The sequence below is a fragment of the Mandrillus leucophaeus genome, unplaced genomic scaffold, assembly GCF_000951045.1.
Source record: "Mandrillus leucophaeus isolate KB7577 unplaced genomic scaffold, Mleu.le_1.0 Scaffold395, whole genome shotgun sequence".
NCBI classification, from domain to species: Eukaryota; Metazoa; Chordata; class Mammalia; order Primates; family Cercopithecidae; genus Mandrillus; species Mandrillus leucophaeus.
Genome location: NW_012104198.1, coordinates 1,703,412 through 1,711,979, shown reverse-complemented (window position 1 = coordinate 1,711,979; position 8,568 = coordinate 1,703,412). Strand labels below are relative to the sequence as shown.

The 8,568-nt window shown below is 46.0% G+C and overlaps 1 pseudogene; it reads right to left on the bottom strand.

The window, feature by feature from the left end:
• Nucleotides 1-511: 511 nt before the first annotated feature.
• LOC105547745 lies at nt 512-4,346 on the bottom strand (annotated as a pseudogene).
• Nucleotides 4,347-8,568: the final 4,222 nt, after the last annotated feature.

Below are 8,568 nucleotides of genomic sequence, written 5' to 3'. Positions count from 1 at the left end.
CACTGTTCAGTCTGTACTTTCAGTCCTTTCCTTAAATCTGTTTTGAAAGATTAGACAATGTGTTTGCTGATAAAAATTTCCAGCGGGATCAAAGTGTACATTTATATACAGACTTTATTAGAGATCTAATGCATCACCGAGTCATTGCGTCAACACCGGATTCATATTAAACTGGATATAAAAAATAAGTTAATGCCAGATTACAACTGCCTAGCAGGGCAACTTGCAATTGCCATAAATATCACAGCAAGTTTACAGCACTCTAGTTAATTAGTATTTAGTCCACAATACAGAAGACCAAAGTTAATACTTTCATTCCGTTTGCAAAGCAAGGTTATATCGCTAATAAATAAGCTTTCTTAGAACTCCAAAGTTGAACAAGGTACAAAAGAATGTCTTCATAATGTTGTAATTCATAGATCTGGGGAACCAGAAGGAAGGGGTATGGGGGCAAGGAGTAGGAGGCCACCATAGGTTGTATTCTGAACAAGAAAGAATGCTATGTTTCCAGTCAGAGCTGCTTTAACTTGTCCTCCATGAAGCAGGTGAAGCGCAAGTTGGTTCTCTTCTGATTGCTTGCCATTTTCTCCAGTCTGGCCAGAGAAGCAGTGGGCTCTGACTTCTGGAGCTTCTCCAGATTTCCTGTCAGCCCACTAACAGGTGAGCTGTTTCCAATGTCAAGGCTTCCAGGAATTGGAGGATGCCACCATTCTGAATGACGGAGATTCTGTTGACCTTCATCATCAACCCGTTGGAATGCGGTGCTGCATTCTGAAGCTGGAAGGATCCGCACTTCCTGATCTTACCACCAAATCCTTACGGAGCATTTCTGGGAACTTTATGGGATTGCCTCCTAGAAATGTCATGGGCCCGTCCCCAGAGAGCTGCCTACCCTGTCACACAGGGGTGTTATTCCACATGTGAGTGCCCATGTGTACCTTTTGTACCCTTTGTCGTGAAAGCTCTTCCACAAATAGTGCAAGCAAAGGGTTTCTCTCCAGTGTGAGTTCTGCAGGGCACTCAACGCGGAGGAGATTTTGCCACATGTGTTGCAGTAGTGCTACTTGGGAGTTCTCCTGGGCAGAGCCAAGAGCAGAACTGGGGATGTGGCAGAGAAAGACAGAGGCCCAGAAGGGATTGACTGGTGGGGGTGTCCTTACTGTCCTGAGGAGAAATATGCACAAAGCCATTGATCTCCGTTTTGCTGAGAGATGACAACGAGTTGGCGGGAATCACCACAGAGTTCTGATTGGGGCCAAGGTTGGAACTGGGCTCAAAGAGCTGTGATGGTAGATCTTGCATCTGATGTGTCAACACATGCTGCTTCAAATGACCCTTTGTGGAAAAGCCACAATTGCAAACTGCAAATAAAAGGTCTCTCTTTTGTATGATTTCTATACTGAATGTCCAAGGCACTCTGTCAAGCAAATATTTTGCCACAAATGCTGCAAGTAGTGTTTCTAAATTTACCCTGGTCTCCGAAAGGGAAGAGGGTCCCCAAAGAATCTTCCTTGATGATTTTCTGTATGTGACTAGATGTCAGATCCAAAGCCCCGTCATTCACTGGAATGAAAGACAAACCATTGGCAAACTCGCCTGGGACTACTCTCTGTGGTTTCTCCTCTTCGCTGGGTGACTTATGGAACTCCTGGGTGCTGTTGGATGGGAACAGAGCCTGCATGGAAGACGTAGACTCTGAGATGGCTGGGCTGCCAGCACTTTGGCTCTCCATGTCATCACCCACTGAGGCTGAATCATTGATCAGGACATCATCCTGGATGGACCCATTCTCCACTGACTTCAGGCTGGTCCACAGCTGCTCCACTAGGCCAGCATTCATCATCTTCATCTGATTTTCCAAAGAAGTGATGCTCAACATTTCTAGGGGCAAAGGTGAAGAAGATAAGCTGTCTTGGAAGTTTTCTGCAGACATGGGCATATCAGGGAAGCTGCCCTCAGGACAGTCTTCCATTTTTTCACTGGAGAGTTTGTCTAGGTCATCAACATTTTTCTCATTGAAGGAGCCTGTGTCAGACTCCGTGGACTCGGAGTAACTGTTGGGGACTGGGGTGTTGGAGACCTGGCCTCCCATATGCATTCGAGTGTGCTGCTGCAGGATGACAGGGTTCGTCTGTCAACTTCTGGTAGATGGGGCAGGAATGCTGGGCTCTGAGCAGGGGCACAGTACGATGGACCCTGTAGTGGGTTTTAAGATTCCTTTTTGTGATGAAAACCTGGCCACAGATCTTACACTTAAAAGGCCCCTCCCTAATGTGTGTCCGATAGTGCATTTACAAGGCACTCTGACAGCTGAGAACTGGGTGGCAGATGATGCACTCCCTGGGGTCAGTGGCCTTTTGTTAATGTTTTCTACCAGTTGCTGAAGCTTGGATGTCTCTGATGCCTGGGCTGAGTCCAAGAGTCCCCCAAAAGGAAACTTGGCCTAGAACTGCTTGTACATGAGTGGCAACAAAGGGTTGGTGAAGGTGGTGGTGCTTCCCCAGGGGGCCCCAGTCTGCTGCTGGGGAGCTTAGGGCACTACTGCTCACTGTCAGGACTGAGTTGGTGACCACATCACTCTCTTTGCTTTTGCTACTGGAGGATGGCAGAGTGGACCCTTCAGCTTCCTCCGGGAGCCCACCTAGGTTTCTTGTGGCCTGCTCGGTGACCCTGGAGTCACTTTTGACTAAACCTGTGGGACTGGTGGCAGAATGACTAATGGGGATGGGGGCTGGCTCTTCTGTCTTGATGAAGAGTATGAGGCTTGGGAGGGTTGGGGGCAATGGAAGGCCGACTGAAGTGGTCAGAGTAGCCAGGACTGGTTTGGTGTCTAACCGGCTGGTGACTGGCTTCTCTGGAGGGATGGACATGCCATATGGGATGCGGGTACTCATGGGGATATTGTCCAAATGCTCAGACACAGGATAAGGGTTCATCTGGGTATGAGTGTATTTCTCTTTGTGGTACTGAAAGTGGACTTTCAGATTCTTCTTGGTGGAGAACCCATTCCCACAGATGTTGTACTTGAACGGCCTCTTTCCAGTATGGGAATGCAAGTGGATCTGTAAGACACTGTCACTCTCAAAGACCTTTGTGCAGAATCTGCACTTGTGTTTGAAGAATGCTTCATTAGAAGTACTTTTCACTTCAAAGGCAGTGACATTTAGTGGCTTGCTTTTTCTTTGCTGGGCCAAGGCAGACAAGGAGTCTAAATCCTCTGTAGTTGTTCTGATGTCAGGCAAAGGGCTGGGGAAAACCGAGTTAGCGGGGACCAACTGATGTAGAAGTGGATTAGATGCAGGACTTAATAAACTGCTTATTGCAAAAGCTGGTGAGGATGATGATGAGACTGCTGGGTTGCTGACATGGGAGACCGCAGCACTTGAATCCACTTTTTCCGAGGACAGGGTGGTAACTGACACCACCAATATGTTCATATTGGGAGAAAAGCCACTGTTGGATGGAATGATGGTGTTGCCAGAACTACTCTGAAGTAGCTGGATTGGGGTAACTGTTTCACACCACTAATGCTGGCAGATTGGCTGGTGAGACTCTGTGCCATTCCAGCTGCTGCTGCCAGCTGCTGAGATAAATGGGAATTTAGCATGGACAAGGGGTTGGCAGATGTTTGTAAAGTACCTTGAGAAGGACGAGAAGATGTTGGCAAGTCTGCATTCTGAGAAGCCAACGGCAATATTTGGTGACAAATCTATTCGATCAGTTGCAACTAGTGGACCTGCTGCTGCTGCAGACCTAGGAGCTGTTCCATGAGGGCTGGGACTGCCAGCTTGCCCCCGGAAGCCCCGCTGCACCTCGCTTTCTGGGAGAACTGGGACACCACCACCTTGGTGCTCTGGAGGTTCTGCATGATGACGTTGCTGTTGATCATGGAGAAGTTGCCCAGTGTTGTCAGGTCCCCGAGTTGAGGCAGAGAGGTTGTGATCGCTGAGGTACCTGTGCGGGGAGCTGCTGCTGCTGCCACTTGGGGCAATACTGCTGTGGCTGCGGCTGGAAGTGCTGCTGCCACTTTTGTTAGCTAGCGGGGCCTCCACCTCCATGGACTCTTCCCTGTTGAGTCTGTTGTGTTCTTAAAGGTCGCTGCAGTCCACTTGATCTGTTTTGTTAACTGTTTCATTCATTTGTTCATCAGGATTATTGGGAGGGACTCTGGGGGAGAAGGTTTCGGGTGGGGAGGCTGGATTTTCATTTACAAATAAAACTAATTGAATAGTACAGTTCTTCTTGTGGAGCAGAAGATGTGATAATTCAAAGAACTTGGCACAGCACCAGTCACAGACGTGGGTGTCCTTGCTCTTAGTGGGGAGACTCGATTGACCCTTTTCCGTGTCTCCACAGGTTCAAGTGAATCTCATGCCTTGGCCTCCCCAGTAGTTGGGACCACAGGCGCCTACCACCACGCCCTGCTAATTTTTGTATTTTTAGTAGAGAGGAGGCTGGCCAGGCTGGTCTTGAACTCCTGACCTCAAGTGATCCACCCGCCTTGGCCTCCCAAAGTTCTGGGATTATAGGCGTGAGCCACTGTGCCTGGCCTGCATAGTACTTTTTATTTAATCTTGTCAGCCTAATTTTTTTCTATGACTTTATTGAGTTATAATTGTTATTCAGTAGACTACACATATTTAAAGTGTAGATAATATGATGATATTTGGCATATGCATGCACCCATGAAACCATCACAAGAATCAAGATAGTGAACATACGCATCACCTCCAAAAGTCTCCTCATGTCCCTTTGTCATCCCTCTATCCCATCCCTTCCTCCTACCTTCCTATCCCTGTGCAACCACTGACTGCTTTCTGTTAGTATGGCCTAGAATTTTATAAAAATGGAACCATACAGTATATACTCTTTTTCATCTGGCTTCATTCATGCAGTGTAATTATTTTGAGATTCATTCATGATGTTGTTGCCAAACACTAAAGGTTCGGCCTAGGTCCAGTTGCTCATCACACAGAAAGCCAATCACTGAGACAAGTGTTGCCCAGGAAAAAAGGCTTTATTGCAGGTGATGTCAACAAAGAGATGAGAGACAGGTCGGAAATCTGTGCCTTCAACTGACTAAAGTTATGGGTTTATATAGCGGGAAAGGAAAACAGGAATCAGAGAGGGTTAAGGAAGAGGAGTTGGTCAATAGGCAGCAGGATGTGTTGATCCCAAAAGCCCCAGCCCCACTGACACCATCTAGGGGCCTATTGGTCGGTCTCCTGAGAAAGGAACTCAGACAAGACAAATGTAAGTTTCTAAAGCTTTAGTTTTACGGGAAACTTGGGCTGGTTTCAAGGTTTCTTTAATGTGGTAACTTTATAGCCCCGTCTAGTAAGTCTGAAATTTCCAATTTTATACTCTCATTCTTTTGGCTAAAGTCTCTGATAGCTTTTATAATACATGCCCTCTCGAGAAAGGTAAAATGTAGACATGATCAGACATGTACACTTTCAGGTGAAGATCTTGTCAGAATTGTTTTTCTGAGAATAGGTTTTGAAGTCTGGTAGGACTAAGTTAGAAAGAATAATGCTTCTAGCATCTGACAGGTGTCCTTGACAGAAACCAATAAAGCAGCCAAAGGAGGGTCTAACTCCTGAAAACAAATGTTTCAGAACTCCCAATGTTGTAGAGAGCTGGCCCTCTACAGGGCTTTTCTCCATGAACTTCAACTTCCCTGTCACAAAAATCTCTCCATAAACACTCAGCTTCCTTTGGATCTGGGCTGTAAATACTTGCCTGGACTCAAGGATCCCCTAACTTTATAATGTACCTTTTATGTAAATATATGTTGACTTGCTGGTTTGTGTATGCATTGCATGTAAGTTCTCTTTTTAAAGCATATTAAATCTTATAGAATATAAAATATAAATGTTTCTCTACTTTCTAAAATAAGACACTCTATTTAGAATGTTAAGATAGCCCCTGCCTGTTATGTAGAACCGTAAGTATTCTGAAAAATTCATTGTTTGTCACATATTTTTAAGAGCTCTGACTGTAATCCTGAAGTGGTTTCTAATGACTGCGAGAGAGGAGGAGCTGATTGCTGCTACAATCACATGGACACCAGGATTCACACGTCCTAGTGGCCACTTTAGCCTTGAGAAGTCAATTATGAAAGATGTGAAACAACTCCAGAGTTCTACAGGTGTATAGGGGATGAGGGTAGGTAGCAAATGCCATAAAAGAGCAACAACAACCCTGATAAAAATAATAGGAACAGGCTGGGTGCGGTGGCTCACGCCTATAATCCCAGCACTTTGGGAGGTCAAGACAGAAGCATCACTTGAGCCCAGGAGTTCGAGACCAGCCTGGTTAGTAAAGTGAGACTCTTTCTGTACAAAAAATAGAAAAAATGTGTAAGGCATGGCGGCGTGTGCCTGTGGTCCCAGCTACTTGGGAGGTTAAGGTGGAAGGATTGATTGAACCTGGGTGGTCGAGTATGCAGCAAACTGTGATCATGCCACTGAACTGCAGCCTGGATGACAGAGAGACCCTGTCTTAAAAATGAATAAATAAAGTAAAAAGAAAAAATTGGGAACAATCTTTATTTTAAAGCATTATACCCTGGAACAGGGTTTCTCAACCTCAACTCTATTGACATTTGGGTCAGATGATCCTTTGTTGTGGGGGTGCCTGTGTATTGTAGGATGTTTCAGCAGCATCCCTGACCTCTACCTACCATAGGCCAGTAATCCTTTCCCCAGCTGTGACAATCAAAAATGTCTCTAGGCTGGGCGTGGTGGCTCACACCTGCAATCCCAGCACTTTGGGAGGCTGAAGTGGGTGGATCACTTGAGGTCAAGGGGTTCGAGACCAGCCTGACCAACCTGGTGAAACCCTGTCTCTAGTAAAAATACAAAAATTAACCAGGTGTGGTGGCATACTCCTGTAATCCCAGCTGCTTGGGAGGCTGAGGCAGGAGAATCGCTTGAACCTGGGAGGTGGAGGTTACAGTGAGCTGAGATTGTGCCATTGCACTCCAGCCTGGGCAACGAGAGCAAAACTCCACCTCAAAAAAAAAAAAAGTCTCTAGATGGCCGGGTGCAGTGGCTCACACCTGTAAACCTAGCACTTTGGATTGCTAGAGCCCAGGGAGGATTGCCTGAGCCCAGGAGTTCGAGGCCACCCTGGGCAACATAGTGAGACTTCGTCTCTATTTAAAAAAAAAAAAAAAAAAAAAGTCTCTAGACGTTGCTGAATTCCCTTGGGGGACAAAATTTCCATTGCCCTCGAGTAAGATATTCTAATATACATTTATTACAAAAAATCTCAGTTTTCTTGAGATATAATTTACATGCCATACAATTCCCCCTTTTAAAGTATGCAATTCAGTGGTTTCTAATGTATTTACAGGGTTGGGCAACCATTGCCACAGTCTAATTTTAGGACATTTTTGCCCTCCCTAAAACAAACCCTGTGCCCATTAGCAGTCCCTCCCCATCCCCCCCAACCCCTGCAACCACTAATTTATTTTCTATCTCTATGGATTTGTCTACTGTGGCTATTTCATATAAATGAAATAATACAATATGTTGTCTTTTGCGACTGGCTTCACTCACATAGCATAATGCTTTCAAGGTTCACTCACTTTTAGCATGTACAAGTATTTTATTCCTTTTTATAACTGAATAATATTCCACTGCATGGATAAACCACATTTTGTGTATCCAGTCATCAGTTGGCGAACACATGGGTTGTATCCATCTTTTGGCTATTACGAGTAATGCTGCTATGAACATTCAAATACAAGTTTTTGTGCAGACATATTTTCATTTCTCTTGAATGAAAGAAATAGCGTTTCTGGGGCATATAAAACACTTTTTAAACAGCAAGTTCTTCTTTTCCAGATACATCTTATGGCAAACCCCCAAATACAAGATACATCACAGTGGAGTGTTTGAAGAGAGGTTAGCTGGAGCTCCAGAGCCCTGCCTGGGCTGCCATTTGACAGCCCTGGTGGCCTTGAGATGTCTCCACAAAACACCTTCCAACAAAAAAAATTTTTTTTGAGACAGGATCTGGTTCTGTCACCCAGGCTGGAGTGCGGAGGCATGATCTCGGATCACTATAACCTCCGCCTCCCAGGTTCAAGTGATCCTCCCACCTCAGCCTCCCGAGTAGCAGGGACTACACGTGCATGCCACCATTCTCAGCTAATTTTTGTATTTTTTTGTAGAGACGGTTTTGCCACAGTGTCCAGGCTGGTCTCAAACTCCTGGGCTGGAGTACTCGGTCTGCCTCAGCCTCCCAAAGTGCTGGAATTACAGGTGTGAGCCACTGTGCCTGGCCGGTTCTTCCTTTTTTTTGAGACCAAGTTTCACTCTTGTTGCCCAGGCTGGAGTGCAATGGTGCACTCTCAGTTCACTACAACCTCCGCCTCCCGGGTTCAAGTGATTCTCCTGCCTCAACCTCCCGAGTAGCTGGGATTACAGGAATGCGCCACCACGACCGGCTAATTTTGTATTTTTAGTAGAGACGGGGTTTCTCCATGTTGGTCAGGCTGGTCTCGAACTCCCAACCTCAGGTGATCCACCCGCCTCGGCCTCCCGAAGTGCTGGGATT